The sequence below is a fragment of the Mus caroli genome, unplaced genomic scaffold, assembly GCF_900094665.2.
Source record: "Mus caroli unplaced genomic scaffold, CAROLI_EIJ_v1.1 scaffold_17379_1, whole genome shotgun sequence".
In the NCBI taxonomy this organism is placed as follows: Eukaryota; Metazoa; Chordata; class Mammalia; order Rodentia; family Muridae; genus Mus; species Mus caroli.
In genome coordinates, this window is record NW_018389563.1 from 3362 (window position 1) to 19278 (window position 15917).

Genomic DNA, 15917 nt, shown 5'->3' on the forward strand with positions numbered 1-15917 from the left:
CGGGGGTCTTCCTGAGGAGTAAGCAATAAAGCTTTGCCGCAGAAGATTCCGGTTGTCCTGAGTGTGTTTCTGCCTGCAGGGACAAAAGCTTGGGATAGTTTGTTTAATTTTTCACTTTGTAGTTTAAGCAGGTTGGTTACTCCCATACAGTCTCACCTTCAGCAAAGCTCAGATGTGGCAGTCATTCATTGCTATGAGGAAAGGCATTGAGTGCATATTGTGGCTTTGGTTTGAATGAGAAAAAAGTGTGCTATGAGGTTTAGAAGCCAAAGGTAAGCCACTGATGATTCTATGACTCTCATCAACCTAAGACAGAGGCATGTGCCAAAAGGCCATGTTTGTTCATTATAAACATTAAAAGGCTATGCTTGTGCTAATAAACACAAACTGCATGTATTCTCTGGGATGGATCAGAAGGAGTCTAGACATTCAGACTCAAGGCAGGCACAGCCACCAGCCACCATAATTCCCAGACAGGGCCATGGAGCCTAAGTAAATTTTATCCCCAGTCCAGCTAATTTTTAATAAATAAAAAAGGAGGAATTGTGACCCCCCCTCCCCTCCTGCCCCCAGTCCTAAGCTGGCTTCACAAGTCTGTGACACTGGATCCAGGCATCTATCTCTGCTACATTTACATCTTCCTGCCAGAGAACTCAGAACTGCCTGCCCACTGAGCTGCTGAAGAGCCCATTTTGCAACTCAATCTAACTGAAACAAGCAACAGAACCCAGCTGAAACAAAGGGATGGATCCTTGGGTTTTCCAATATATATTTAGTGCCATATATTAAAGATTGAGCCTTGATCAGAGAACTCTGTCTTGGCTCAATATTTTCCTTGCCATCTTCTCAATCCATCGACAGCATTCCTTTCAGGAACCCAGTAACCTGTGGTTAGTTGCAGCTACTTCAGAGGATCATTGGAGTTACTAGTATCCACCTGCTTAGCTCCCCAAACCTAGTATGGTCCCCTGGAAACCAGAGATAGGGACAGATTTAAGGGGCAAAGAGATTATTGCCCAGTAATTCATGAAAGATGAAGGGAGCTAGGAGGCATCAGAATCAAGAAAGGGGAAGTTATCCTGTGTTAGGCAGAAATGCTATGACACAGTTGTGTTCATTCATTGGGGGTGGGGGGACACCCCAAAGAGACCAGCATCTCACCTCAAAGACTAGAGCGTCCACTGAAGCAGTTAACAGCTGGGAGTGCTAGCTATTCACACTCCTCACAACCAAGCAGTCTTTTCTTCAATGTTTGGGGTTGACTCCTAGCTATACTGACTCTTGATGTCTGGCATTCCAATCTGCTATTGAACACAGATAGTCTTTTCCTAAGAGGTCTTGAGTCCTCTCCACAATAGGTATCTGTCATAGGAACATTGCAATACAAAGTTATTTAACTCAGGGGAACATGTAATCTGAGGTCAAGAACAAGGCGTACACACTACAAATGCTCAGAAAGGTCAGCACCTTCACAGGCACAGAGTTAGCATTCTGTCACAAAATGTTGAACAGGGAAAGCAGGATGATACGGGAAAGTGAGAGCCTGGAGAGATCACTCCAGGTTAAGAGCACTGGTCTGTTCTTTCAGAGGACCTGGGTTAAATTCCCACCCCTGACATTGTAGCTCACAGGAATCCATAACTCTAGTTCCAGGGTATCTGACACCCTACGTGTGCCCTGCATGCATGTGATTCACAGACATTCATGCAAGCAAAACAGTCACACACATAAAATAATCTATTAAAATAGGAAAGAATTAACCAGACCAACAGGAAGTGGGCAGAGGGCTGTCTAGGGCGTGGGGAGTGTACACACACACAAAGGCCATTGCAATAAGAGCACAAGTAGTTCATATGGCTTGCAGGAGCACAGCCAGCACAGAAGTTATGAAGTGAGTCAAGGCTGGCAAGAGGTGTGTGTCAGTTTGCTGAGTCTGCCCTTATGAAGTCATGCAGTATGGGTGACTTCACCAGCAAGAATTGAACTTTCTCATTTCTGGCAGCTAGATAGAACTCTGAGAGCAAGGAGTTCAGTGTGGCTTGCTTCTTCTGAGATCTTTCTTCTTGGTTGAATCATAGGCAGCTGCCTTCTGGGGTTTTCAGGAAGTATCCTATCTGATCCAGCCTGCATCCTAGTGTTTTCTTTTAAGGACATTGGTCATATCATCTTAGTGTTCACCCTAGTGACATCATATTACAATTATTACACCAAATCATACCCTTAGACACTGTGATTCTAGAGCAATGTATATATTTCTGGAGGGCACAGCTCACCCCATGTCAACTCATGTGGGTCCAAGAGGAGCTTGGGTAGTGGTCAGTTTTTATGTAAATTGGAAGTAACTGAAACATTTAAAACTACAGTAGGAATATGAGCAGAGGTGTGCTTTCAAAGTTCATCTGGCTGCATTTAGAGAACAAATGACGAAAGGAAGCCAGGGAAATAGAGAACAAAGGTGGCATCAGCAGTTCTCAATGTGTAGGTCCTGACCCCACAGATGGTTATCAATTCTTATGTCTTGACCCTCTGGAGTTCACATGTCCTATATTCTGCATATCAGATTTTTACATTAAAATTAATAACAGCAGCAAAATAACCATTATGAAGTAGCAAGGAAATAATTCTATGGTTGGAGGTCACCACAACCTGAAGAAGCTGTATTAAAGGATCATAGCATTGGGAAGGTTGAGAACCTCTAGGCTAGTAGATCATGATGGAAGTGACTGGAACATGCTGGCAAGAGATCATGTAAGCTTAATCTCAAGATAGCTGGAATGAGAGAGACATTTATAGAGAAACTAAATGGTGTTTTCAAGATATAATTTCCAAGAACAGATTAGTATTTTCTATATCTCTATATAAATAAATGTTAGCGTTATTGTGATTGATATCATGACCAAAAGCAACCTAAAGAACAAAGGGTTTTTTTTTTAGCTTACAGTCCATTATGAAGGGAAGTAGGGGTGCAGGTCAGGAAGGGGTTGTAACTCTATGTGAGAACTCAGAGGCAGGAACTAAAGCAGAGGCCTTAGGGAAATGTTGCTTCCTGAATGTGGATTGTGAGCCTATCTTCTTATATAACTTATTACCCCCTGTCCAGGGTGGTATTTCCATATGGAGTTGGGCCCTCCTGAATCAGTTTTATAGAGGCATTTTCTCACTTGAAGGTGCCTCCTTCCATATAATCTAGCATGTGTCAAGTTGAAATAAAAAGAAAAATAAAAGCAATGACACAGGAAAGTTACTAATAAGGTTAAAAAAAAAAGACAAAACAAAACAAAACAAAAATCTTAACCAAACAAAAACCAACTGTTCATGAGAAACAATAAACATAATGCCTCTGGCCAATGCTTTGAAACCTGATGACTGTATCCCTATGTACAAGTGGGTATGAAGGCATCTGATGTACTGTTGACTGATATATACAGATGCTGGATGCATGAGAGTTTCCATAATAATACACACATAAAGATGCTGTTTTAAACCTTTGTGATGTAGGCACGTCTGGCTTCTTTCCTTCTTTTCTTCTTTCTTCATTACTCATAATTTTCTGTGTGTCATGTTGCAAATAGCTTTATATATTAAGCTCAGGACTTCCCCCTTGACATGCATTGAATGGAACCATATATAACTGCCATTTTATAGGTCTAAAATGACTGTGCTGGCAAATGATACAGTTCACCTCTACAGTGGTGATCCTTCTGTGGATGTAAATTCTTTTTTATCTGCATCATGATTATTGGTTTTAAATTTCAGAATGTAAAAATACTTTAGCCATGGATGTGAAAACCTTAAAACTGAATGCCCAAAGAAGTGCTTAGGTCTGGAGAGGCGCCTCAGTCATTAATACTATATGCAGACAATGCTTCCAGAGGACCAGATGAATGGAAGTTTCCAGCAGCCATGTCATGCACCTCATAACCTCCTTTCAGCCAAGTAACCTTGACAGGCCCCCACACACAACTGCACACACACAGATACACATATACAGATGCACACATACACACACACACACATACAGACACACACAGACACACAGAAACACACACAGACACTAAAATTAAACTTTAAAAAAAGTAAAATAAATGCTAAAAATGGGCTTATTATATGTTTCTATGTGGATGATGTGGCAATCACTGGCTTTATCCCTTGTAATTAATTTGATAAACAGCAATTCAGAATGAATTTCACTGTAAATTTGACAATTAGTTTTCTGAAGAGATGATCACTTTGATTTTATATAGATGCAAAGGAAATTTAAATAGTTTTTGAATGACTATATGTGATGGACCTGCTTGAAATGGATATTTAAAAAGAATCAAACAAATCCAATATTCAAATACACTATACATCTAGTATCAGACATGTGTTTATAAATACAAAATAACTAAACTCTGTAGTCCAGAGAAGTTTCAATGTGTCTGACATTCCATGAACTTGGTTGTGGTGCTCAGTTTAGTTTCATGCAGTTTAATCCATCCACTAGGCAGTAATTAGATATATAAAGACATGAAGGGTGCCTGACCAATACTATTGACAAGATAAGGACTGGATCTCTGGAAATAATAGGACAGATACAGCAACCACGCCATGGTTGTTGTAACTACGCATGCATAGCTTTGTTAAGCTCATCTATGTCTGAAAGAGGAAGAACTTCACCACAGTAGACACCTGGACTATGATGAAGCTTAAGAAATTGGTTGAGCACTCACAGTGCAAGACCAACAAGGGCACGGTTGCCCTCTACTGGCCAAGTTGAGTGTTGCACTGTCTCCTACAGCCACAATGCAGCCTTTCTTTTGTGCCTGTTAGGTTTGTGCTGTGTGTACACACACATATATGAAGCCACTAGCTGGAGAGTTAGAGCACAAAACATGTGATCATTATAGTCCTTTTAAAAAATAGAAAAATTGAATTTGGAGAGATAGCTCAGTAGTAAGAGCACTTGATGCCCTCACAGACGACCTAAATTTAGTTTCCATCATACACATGATAGTTCACAACCATCTACACCCCCAGTTCCAGAAGATCTGACACCTTATTCTGACCTCCTCAGGGATGAGTCATGTATGTGATGAACAGACATACATGCAGCCAAAACCACTTATACACATAAAATAAATCTAAAAATGTATCAATAGCAAATACATATAAATAACAAATCAGGGTTCTAGAGGTATGCATCATCATTTAAAAGCACAGGCTGTTCCTTCTGAGGACTTAGGTTTGGTTTATGGCACCCACATGGTGGCTCACAACCATCAATAACTCCAGCTCCAAAGGATCCATTTTTAATCTACTTTAAGAGATTAATCTCATCTTTCATTACAAATGTTTCAAGCTAACCTTTCAGTGAAAAGCCTTGGTTACTAGTCTTTTAATCTTTGAGTTATATTATTTTGTTCTTCAAGTGCTGAACCTATGGTGTCATGGTAACCAAGTCACCACTCACCGCCAGCGGGCTAGATCCATATCTCCGATCTCAGATTCTTCTACTGAAGTTATTTTAGATAGTCTGAGCTCTTTCTCAATAGGAAAGTTCTCTTGGTCCTTTTGGGTTAGACAGTTTGTCTCACCTTATGTGGCATCACACAGTTTTACTCTTTCAGTTCCTTTCTAAATGCCTTCATTACTTCTTACCCAATCCAAATACACTACCTCTGTGGCATTGTATTAGGTGGGGTTCTTTAGAGGAATAAAACTTACAGCATGTACGTGATTTGTTTATTAGATTGGCTTAGAGACTGTGTACTTCAGCTAATCTACTAACAGAAATTCCAAGAATTCATTAATTGTTCAGTACTAAAGTTTGGATGTCTTAGCTGTTTTTCAGTATATGTCAGAATTCCTAAGAAGTAGGCCTATTAGATGGAATAAGGGGCCCCTAATGAAGGAGCTAGAGAAAGTAACCAAGGAGCTAAAGGGGTCCGCAAACCTATAGGAGGATCAACAATATTACCTAACCAGTACCCCACAGAACTGTGTCTCTGGTTGCATATGTAGGAGAGGATGGTCTAGTAGGCCATCCGTGAGAGGAGAGGCCCTTGGTCTTGTGAAGATCATATGCCCCAATACAGGGGAATGCTAGGGCCAGCAAGCAGAAGTAGGTGGGTTGGGGAGGAAAGTGGCGGGGGTGGGGTGAGGGGAGAGGGAGGGTCAAGGTGACTTCTGGGATATCATTTGAAATGTTAATGAAGAAAATATCTAATTAAAAAAAGTAATAGGCCCTATTGGTCATGAAGGTATAGACTTGCTAAAAAGAGTAAGGGGAAACTCTCTAGAGGAACCTCCCTTTTTCCGTGTCTTTTATATAGGCTGCTACCAGTAGCTATGACCCAGTTTTAAGGTATTTCTTCGATCCTGAAAAAAAAAATCTGGATTAAAAGTGGGTCTTTCCATCTTCAATTGACTTTTATTTCTCAAAGAGATAGATTTATTATCTCTCGAAAGTGTACTGACCTGCTAAGATTTTGGTTGATTCAAGATAATAGTTAATGACAAAAATAGTCATTACAAGCCCACCCCTTGCAATTTTGACACACAATCATATATCCCAGTGTCATGATTATCTTCCAAATGGAAGTAATAGCCAGGTCATAATTATACCTTTACAACTATCCCATAAAGAATCTCAAAAGCATTGTATATTTAACAGACTCAATTGTGTGTAAGAAGATACAAATATCCCTCAAACAACCACAATTAGATTTTAAATTTTGTAATGTCCACTCAAGGGACATTCCTTGATATCTCAAAATTTAAATATGACAACCACTGATATTCTTTTAATTCTTCATATATTACATGACAGAGGAAAAATGTGAAATTTTGTCCAAACACCTTCCTAAGAAAATACAAGGTGGAGTCCCCTGGTGCGTACCCATTTGCCTTGAGCTATGTGCTGCCACCCTCCACCCCAGCTCCATTGTCCAGCCACTGGTATGCTGGCCTCCACCAGACCTGCTGTACCTGGAATATACAGATTAGACTCTACCCTCTGCCCCCAATCTCCTGCCCTCTATGTAACCTGGGGCACAACCAGCTGCTCTGAGCCTGCCCTATGAGTTCCATTGTCCAGCACATGGCTGCCCACCAGAGGCCTGCTGCACCAGGAATATTCTAGTTAGGCCCAATTTCCTGATAACTGTTATACCTATAAACCCCTGGGGGGACAACCAGATGACTAAAGGCCAGCATAAGAACATACCCAACAAGAGCCACTGAAATATGCCATCTTCAGAGCATAGCTATCCTACTACAGCAACCCTGGATATCCTAACACAACTAAAGCACAAGAAAATAACATTAAATTCAATCTTGTAAAGATGATAGAGCTTTAAAGAAAAAAATGAATAAATTCCTTAAAGAAATACAGGAAAATACAATCAAACAGGTAGAGGTCTTCATCACCCCACTCTCACCAATGGACAGGTCATTGAGATAGAAAGTAAGCAGAGAATCTATGAAACTAACAAAAGTTATGAATCAAATGGACCTAACACATATCTAGAGAACATCTCACCAAAACACAAAAGAATATATCTTATTCTTAGCATCTCATGGAATCTTTTCCAAAACTGACCACATATTTGGTCACAAAGTAGTTGGTCTTCTTATCTCAACAGATACAAGAACATTGAAATAACTCCTAGTATCCTATCAGACTATCATGCATTAAATCTAAACTTCAACAACAGAAACAACAGAAAGCCCACAAACTCATGGAAACTGAACAATTCTCTACTCAATGATCATTGAGGCAAGGAAGAAATAAAGAAATGAATTCTCATACTAGCAATTTAAAAGTACACCTGAAAGCTCCAGGGAAAAAGGAGAAGCAAGCATACCCAAGGGGAGTAGTTGATAGGAGATTATCAAACAGGGCTGAAATCAATAAGTTAGAAACAAAGAAAAGAATAGAAAGAATCAAGGAAACCAAGAGCTGGTTCTTTGAAAAATTCAACAAGGTAAACAAATCCTTAGCCTAACCTCCTAAGAGGCAAAGAGACAGTATCCACATGAACAAAATCAGAAATGAAAAGGGAGGCATAACAACATACACTGTGGAAATTCAAAGAATCATTAAGCCCTACTTCTAAAGCCTGTACTCCATAAAATAGAAAAGTCTAAATGGAATGGATGACTTTCTAGATAGATACTACTTATCAAAGTTAAATCAAGATCTGGTAAAGTATTTAAATAACCCTCTAAGCCCTAAGAAAATAAAAGCAGTCATTAAAAGTCTCCCATCCAAAACAATCAAGTCCCCGGTGCTCACCCTGTGCCACTCCTCTCTATACCAAAATCCTGAGAGGAGAGAGCTGGTCTACCAGGAGTGCTAACACACCTGTGAACACTGGTAAGACCACCAGTTTGCTCAAATTCCTGGGCCAAGAAGGACCCACCCAGGGCCATCAGGACACAGGAACCAAGGAACAGTGGAGGACGGGATTCTTCTGGTTTCTGTCAGTACCCCCATGCTGATCCTGTGCCACAGTTCTCCATACCAAATTCCTCCTGGAGAGAACTGGTCTACCAGGAATACTGACACACAGACTTGCAGCAGGGACATGCAATAGTCAAAGACAGCAGGACGAGCTAACAGGAGAGATAACCAGATTGCTAATGGCAAGTGCAAGAACCTTAAAACAGAAACCAAAGCTATTTGGCAACATCGGAACCCAGTTCTCACACCACAGTAAGTCCTAGATACCCCAACACAGCAGAAAAGCAAGATTAGGATTTCTATAGGATTTAGACTATGCTCTACTGTGTTTCACCACACTCAACTCTTTTATGTGGATTCTGGGTATCAAACTCATGTCGTCACAATGCACAGCAAGCTCTTGACCATTTGGTTGTCCTCTCAGCCCTGGGCCCTTTTTGATGCAGCAGTCAGTTTAGCTGAATACTTTAATGTTTGAAACTGGGACCTTACCTTCCTCCCTAAAACTATGCTCCCAAGAGACTTAGAGAAATAAGAACCCTCTTATCCTCTCTCATAGCTCAGATTAAAATGTAAACACTTCCTTGGTTCTATCCCCTACCAAATACACAGCCCCAAACCAAACATTGCATTTGTGACTTAGATTGTTGGTCCTAGGTTATTGAGTATCCTCTGTTTGTCTTCAAATTTTAGTATTACCCCATGAAAGGCCACTAGGAACAGATTTGTAAGTAAAATAAGGTTGGGTTTACTAGTACTACTTATGTTGTGAAGAAACACCTGAGGGTGGCTTGGAGCATCTCAGAAAGAACCTGAGCTGGGGAGGTAGCTGAGTTACTAAGGTATTTTCCATGAAAGCCTGAGGACCTCTCTTGGATCCCAGCATCCACAAAAGAAGCCTGGTGATGCAAGTCCTGCAATCCCAGCACTGGGGAGCAGGGAGATCCTGAGGTTTGCTTGCCAGTAGGTCTAGCCACATTCATAATCTCTTGGTGAAGAGAAAGACTCTGTCTCAGAAAACTAGGTGGAGAATGATAGAGGAAGACACTTCCCATCAACATCTGGCTTCTACATATACACATGCACAGGTGCACAAGAACCTGCACACACATGCATGCACACACACAAACATATAACCATCTTTTTTTGTCCTTTACTTTACTTGTATTTTCTTTTTATTACTTATTTTCTTTACTTACATTTCAAATGATATCACATTTTCTGGTTTCTCCTCTAAAAAACCCATATACCCTCCCCTCTCCACTGGTCACCAACCCACACACTCCAGTTTCCTGTCCCTGGCATTCCCCTACACTGGGGCACAAAGCCTTCACAGGACCAAGGGCCTCTCCTCCCACTGGTGACTGACAAAACCATCCTCTTTCATATGGGGATGGAGCCATGGGTCCCTCCATGTGTACTCTTTGCTTGGTGGTTTAGTCCCTGGGAGCTCTGGGGGTACATGTTGGTTCATATTGTTGTTCATCCTGTGAGGTTGCAAACATATTCAGCTCCTTCAGTCCTTTCTCTAACTCCTCCACTGCGGACCTTGTGCTCAGTCCAGTGGTTGACTGAGAGCACCTACTTCTGTATTTGTCAGGCACTGTTTGAGCCTCTGTCAGCAAGCACTTGTTGGCATCCACAGTAGTGTCTGGTTTTGGGGACTGTATTTGGGATGGATCCCAAGAGGGGCAGTCTCTGAATGGACTTTCCTTCATTCTCTGTTCTATACTTTGTCTCTGTAACTCCTCCTATGGATATTTTGTTCTCCCTTCTAAGAAGGACCAAAGTATCCACACATTCATCTTACTTCTTCTTTTGAGCTTCATGTTGTCTGTGAATTGTATATTTGGTATTTTGAGCTTCTGGGCTAATATCCACTTATCATTGAGTGCATACTATGTGTGTTCTTTTGTGATTGAATTACCTCATTTGGGATGATATTTTCTAGTTACAACCATTTTCTTAACATTTCATAAATTCACAAGAACATGTTCAGGTACCAGGTCCACTTCATTTCCCCAAGAGAAAGGATAGGACTCTCCAGCATTCAAAAATGAGTGGTAGCCAACTGGGTTTGTTTCCTCTATGATAAAATATTCATGATGAGAAAAATAAATGAATCCTGACTTACTGGCATTGAATAGGTCAATGCTATTTTCTCTTACTGTTCCATGCTCCTTGCTTAGTTGTGCAAACTTTTCCTTAATTTCTGAACTCAAATCTAGTTCTCGGCCTGTAAGAAGAGCAACAGTGAGTATAGCAACTGTGTTGTGTGCATTGACCACAGCCTGAGTGAGGAGACAATCACTTCCCCATAAGGATGGGAAAATGGGTGGCAACATTGTTGACAGCCATTGTTATGGTCTATCCTGGATTTGGCATCCATAGTATATCCTTCTGTCACACTGAGAGATTTCAGAGTGCTTCCATCACTATGGTCGAGGGATGATGGAGGTGAGCATCAATCTTCAGGAGGTGACAAAGAGGCAGGACCAAGCTGGGAAGACCATATTAAAGCTAGAGGTTCTTTCTTCTTTTCCCACCCCAAGAGCAGTGTCTGTGTGAAAATACTTTACCAAAGAATTCTGTCAGATGGAAGGTTTTCCCATCCTTTTTGTTAATGAGATGAAACATAACATAATTGAAATAGTCTGTCTTAATTATAGTAAATGTATTGGATCCATCATCTGTGGAGGAAATGGAACACAACTCAGAAATTCTTTGTTTTGCAGTAAGTGATTGACTTTCTTTTCTTGTTCTACCCCAAATATAAAATCATTAAAATACATATCCTGGAAGAGATAGGTGAAGTGTCTGAACCTTTCTGTGTTTAGCTTTCTAAACTTCAAGATGTAACTTCTAAGAAAAGTGACTTTGAGTTGCCAGACCACTAGTGAACAGTCAGCCACAGGAGTACCACTCTCTCATCCTCTCCTAGGCTTGCTTACCTACCTCCTTCAGCAGCTTCAGCAACAAGTTTCTATCTTTTATAAGTTTGCTGTATCAAATATCTGCTTCTACACCCTGAGCAATGTGCACCTCTACTATCCACCAGGTTGTATCATATAGATTCCATTTCCCCCTACTTATCCTACTTGCCTGTGACATTGTGTTAGCTATTAGATGGTACCTGTCTTAGTCAGGGTTTTACTGCTGTGAACAGACACTATGACCAAGGCAAGTCTTATAAAAAACAACATTTAATTGGGGCTAGCTTACAGGTTCAGAGGTTCAGTCCATTATCATCAAGGTGGGAGCATGGCAGCATCCAGGTTGTCATGGAGTAGGCAGAGCTGAGAGTCCTATGTCTTCATACCAAGGCTGCTAGTGGAAGACTGACTTCCAGGCAACTAGGGTGAGGATCTTATGCCCACACCCACAGTGACACACCCATTCCAACAAGGTCACACTCGTTCCAACAAGGCCACACCTCCAGATGGTGCTACTCCCTGGTTCAAGGATATACAAACCATCACATTCCACTCCCTGGTCCCCTTAGACTTTTTAAAAAAACATGAGTCTATGGTGACCATACTTAAACATAGCATAATGCAAAATGCATTTAGTCCAACTCTCAAAGTCTGTTAAAAGTCCAAAGTTCAAGGTCTCTTCTGAGATTCATTCAACTTAATTAACTGTAATCCCCAAAGCAAGGCAGGAAACCAGCTGGGAAAACTCCAAACTCTGCATCTCCATGGCTGATGTCAAAGCAGTCTTCAGATCTCCACTCCTTTTTTATCTTTGTTGACTGCAACAAATTGCTTTCTCCTGGGCTGGTTCCACTTCCTGTTAGCAGCTTTCCTCAGCATGTATCCCATGACTCTGGCATCTTTAACATCTTTGAGTCTCCAAGGCAATTTCAATGTAACAGCTTCTTGTTTCCATGTCTGGGATTCCATTTGATATTTTGGACTCCTCCTAAGGGCTGGCATCACTTTTCCAGCTCTGCCCTCTGTAGCACTCTAAGCTCAGGTTGATCCACTCCACTAGGGCTGCTGTTCTTGGTGATCATCCTATGATACTGACATCTCCAATATACTGGGGTATTCCACTCCAACTGGGCTTCACCAATAGCCTCTCATAGGCTCTCTTCATGGTGCCAAGCCTCAAATCCTTTGCATGACCCTTTCAGTCCTGGGCCATCAACTACAGCTGAGGCTTCACCTTCTCCAATGGCCTTCCCTGGCCTCTCACAGTGCTAAGTCTGAGCTTCTCTCCATGATCTCTTCATTCCTTCACAAGCAGTACTACCTGAGTGACTCTTACACATTACCAAGTCCAGTCGCAGCATGAGGTACAACCTTGGGTATCTCTGGAACACAGNTTCTTTGTGCTCCCAGAAAACAATTTCCAGAAGATTTTACCTCAGTGATGCTGGTCTCTTCTTAATCATTAATAATGTCTTAGCTCCAGCTAACCAGCATCAATTGTCCCAGTAGTTCCTTCCATTCTTAACTCTAGAGCCAGAGCCACATGGCTGAAGCTGCTGCATTCTGCTGCTTACAGGAACTAGAACATGATCCCCTTGTACTATTACATTATTCTAAATCCTTCACTGCCTAAGCTTGGCTATCCTAGTTCTTGCTCTGTAGATTGACCTTGAATGCAGAGATCAGCATGCTTGTCTCATGGGATTAAAGGTGTGTACCACCATGCCTGGATCTAATTAAGCTGGGTAGAATCTTGCCCCAAGGTCCCACTCCCTTTATCTTTTATCTCCCAGAACACAAGATTTTGCTCCATTTCACTTCCTGGCACCCCTTTAATACTCGAACCATGTATTTTATATTTTTCCTTTCTAAGCTTGCTACACTTGTTCAAACTTCTCTTCAGAAGACTTAACCAGAGAACAAAGTCTCTGCTGGGCTTTTTTGAAAATTCTTTTGTCAATGCAATTAATCCAAGTCTCTTCANCTTAGCCTCAGGCAAACTTTTCAGACAAGGGCAAAAAGTAGCTACATTCTTCGCCAAAATACCACAAAACCAGTCTTTATGCCTCATTCTGAAATTCTTCTCCTTTGAACTCTCTTGGGCCAGGTCAACACAGTTCAAATTATCCCCAGCAACAAAGTCTTCCATGTTCCTACTAGGATGACCTATTAAGCCTTATTTAAAGCATTCCACTGCTTTCCAAATCCAAAGTCCCAAAATCCACATTCTCTCAAATAAAAGCATGGTCAGGCCTATCACAGTAATACCCCACTCCCAGTACCAACTTCTGTGTTAGTCAGGGTTTTACTGCTGTGAACAGATACCATGACCAAGGCAAGTCTTATAAAAAACATTTAATTGGGGCTTGCTTACAGGTTCAGAGGTTCAGTCCATTATCATCAAGGTTTGAGCATGGCAGTATCCAGGCTGTCATGGAGCAGACAGAGCTGAGAGTCCTATGTCTTCATCCAAAGGCTGCTAGTGGAAGACTGATTTCCAGGCAACTAGGGTGAGGATCCACACCCACAGTGACACACCCATTCCAACCAGGCCACACCTCCAGATGGTGCCACTCCCTGGTTCAAGGATATACAAACCATCACAGTACCCATTTGACTAGTAGGTGCAAGTTCCTGAGTTCAAACTCCAGAAACACACACACACACACACACACACACACTAAAGGTATTAAGGTTTACTAATTATCTTGTGGATACATATATAGACATTTTATATACTTACACATCACAGAATATTCACCAGNCTTTTCTGTTTTGTCAGCAACCAAAAATATTTCAGAGCACTCTTNATGTATACTGTTTAACAGAGTGAGCTGGTGTGTAAGGGATTTTGATCTGGCTGGTTTCTTCACCCACTACACCATATTTATCTCCAGTTTCTGATTCCATTTAACTTTTGAATACTTTTGTAAAATTAACAAAAAACTTTTATTTACGTTATTTCATTTATATCAGATGTTTTCACAATCACTAATTTGCCTATTATTTAAAAAAAATAAGAAAATGACAATCATTTCTCATCCATACAACAACTGTAACCACTTCTTAGTTTCACCAGTGCTGAGCTTCAGCCAGTGGTGGTGTAATTATCAGCCAGATTTCCACCATCTGCCTCAAATTAGCACTCTGTAATGGAGCCTGATGTGTGTCTCAGATCCACAGAGGAGAATTATTATTATTGTCTTTACTGTGGGAAAACGCAAGTAGAAAATGGTTGACTTCTTTGGCTAAAAAATAGTAAGAAAAATATAATTCATGATCACATAATCTTAACTTGTGATATATTGTTTCATTAATGTGGTTTCAGAAGTGTCTCTGATCTTTCCTTATTGAACTCCTAGTGAAATAATTCCTGTCACCAACTNTTGTCTCTGACTTTTGAAAAAATCTGGGTTATGAGATCTTGATTCTGTGTCACATGGAGCGTTCTAGTTTTGGATACAGACTCATCATGTGTGTACACATGTGCATACTGTGAGGCATCTCTTCCCCGAATCCCTAGTGTTTGCTCATGTGAGACTATACCAGGTTTTCATTTCCTCTTTCTCAGCTAGGAGCATCTCACTTACACTGTATGGAGTTTAAAAGCTAAAGAATTCTCCAAGACATGGATGTGCTCCAGAAAAAGACCCATGCTGCCATGTTCTTCTACCTTTTCTCTTTTTTCAGAGACCAGGAGAATAGAAAACCACTCCCCATTAATCTGCAGTACATAAGCAAATGGTTAAGGAAGAAGGGCAGTGAAAACTCATGAAAATGTTTCTACTTGAACTCAACCTATGCTTTAGGGCCTGAGCATACACAGGGGTATATCTCATGCCAGTTGTCACAATACTTAGCATACTGTCCCTGCCTCTCAATGAGAACAGAGGTCCCCAAACATTGTTAGATCTGAATAGCTGGTCTTACTTCATGGTCTGGAGCCATTCATTTGTCTAATAGATTGGGGCACTATACTCATCCCCTCAAAGGACCTACTTGGCTTCAAGAGTTCCCCAAAGCTCAATTTGAGTGACAGGTTACAATTCACTGATCATACCTTTTCTACATTAAAGTTCCTTCCCATAGAACTATCTTCTTCTGGATGGACACAGACTAGGGTCAGTCCAAACACAGTAGTGGCAGCAGTATCTTCACTTTGGTAGGGAATAGAATAGTTTGTCTGTCAGGACTGTGGCTTTCAGATGATGGTACCTACACTCCACTACCCAGCTCCTTTCCTTGTCCTTATATACGCTATGGGTTTAGCTGGCTTTTTTTTTCTTCGCGTATGGGTCTGGTCTACCTCCATCATGCTTTGTGGAATATTTTCCCATTTATTGATCAGAAGCCAAGGATTGTTCCTGGCCTTTTCAATCTTGACAATTTAAAACACGTATGGATTGATTTAGTAGTCTTACTTTTATCAAAACATATTCCCAAGAAAACAGTGGGTGTTCAAGAGAGCTGCCATCTGGAACTAGATGCAACTTTGGATCTGGATAGGATCAAAAATCCAGTTTAGGAGGGGGTGGGGA

The 15917-nt window shown here is 41.0% G+C and overlaps 1 pseudogene; it reads right to left on the minus strand.

The window, feature by feature from the left end:
• Positions 1 to 10419: 10419 nt before the first annotated feature.
• On the minus strand, positions 10420 to 15536 carry LOC110288169 (annotated as a pseudogene).
• Positions 15537 to 15917: the final 381 nt, after the last annotated feature.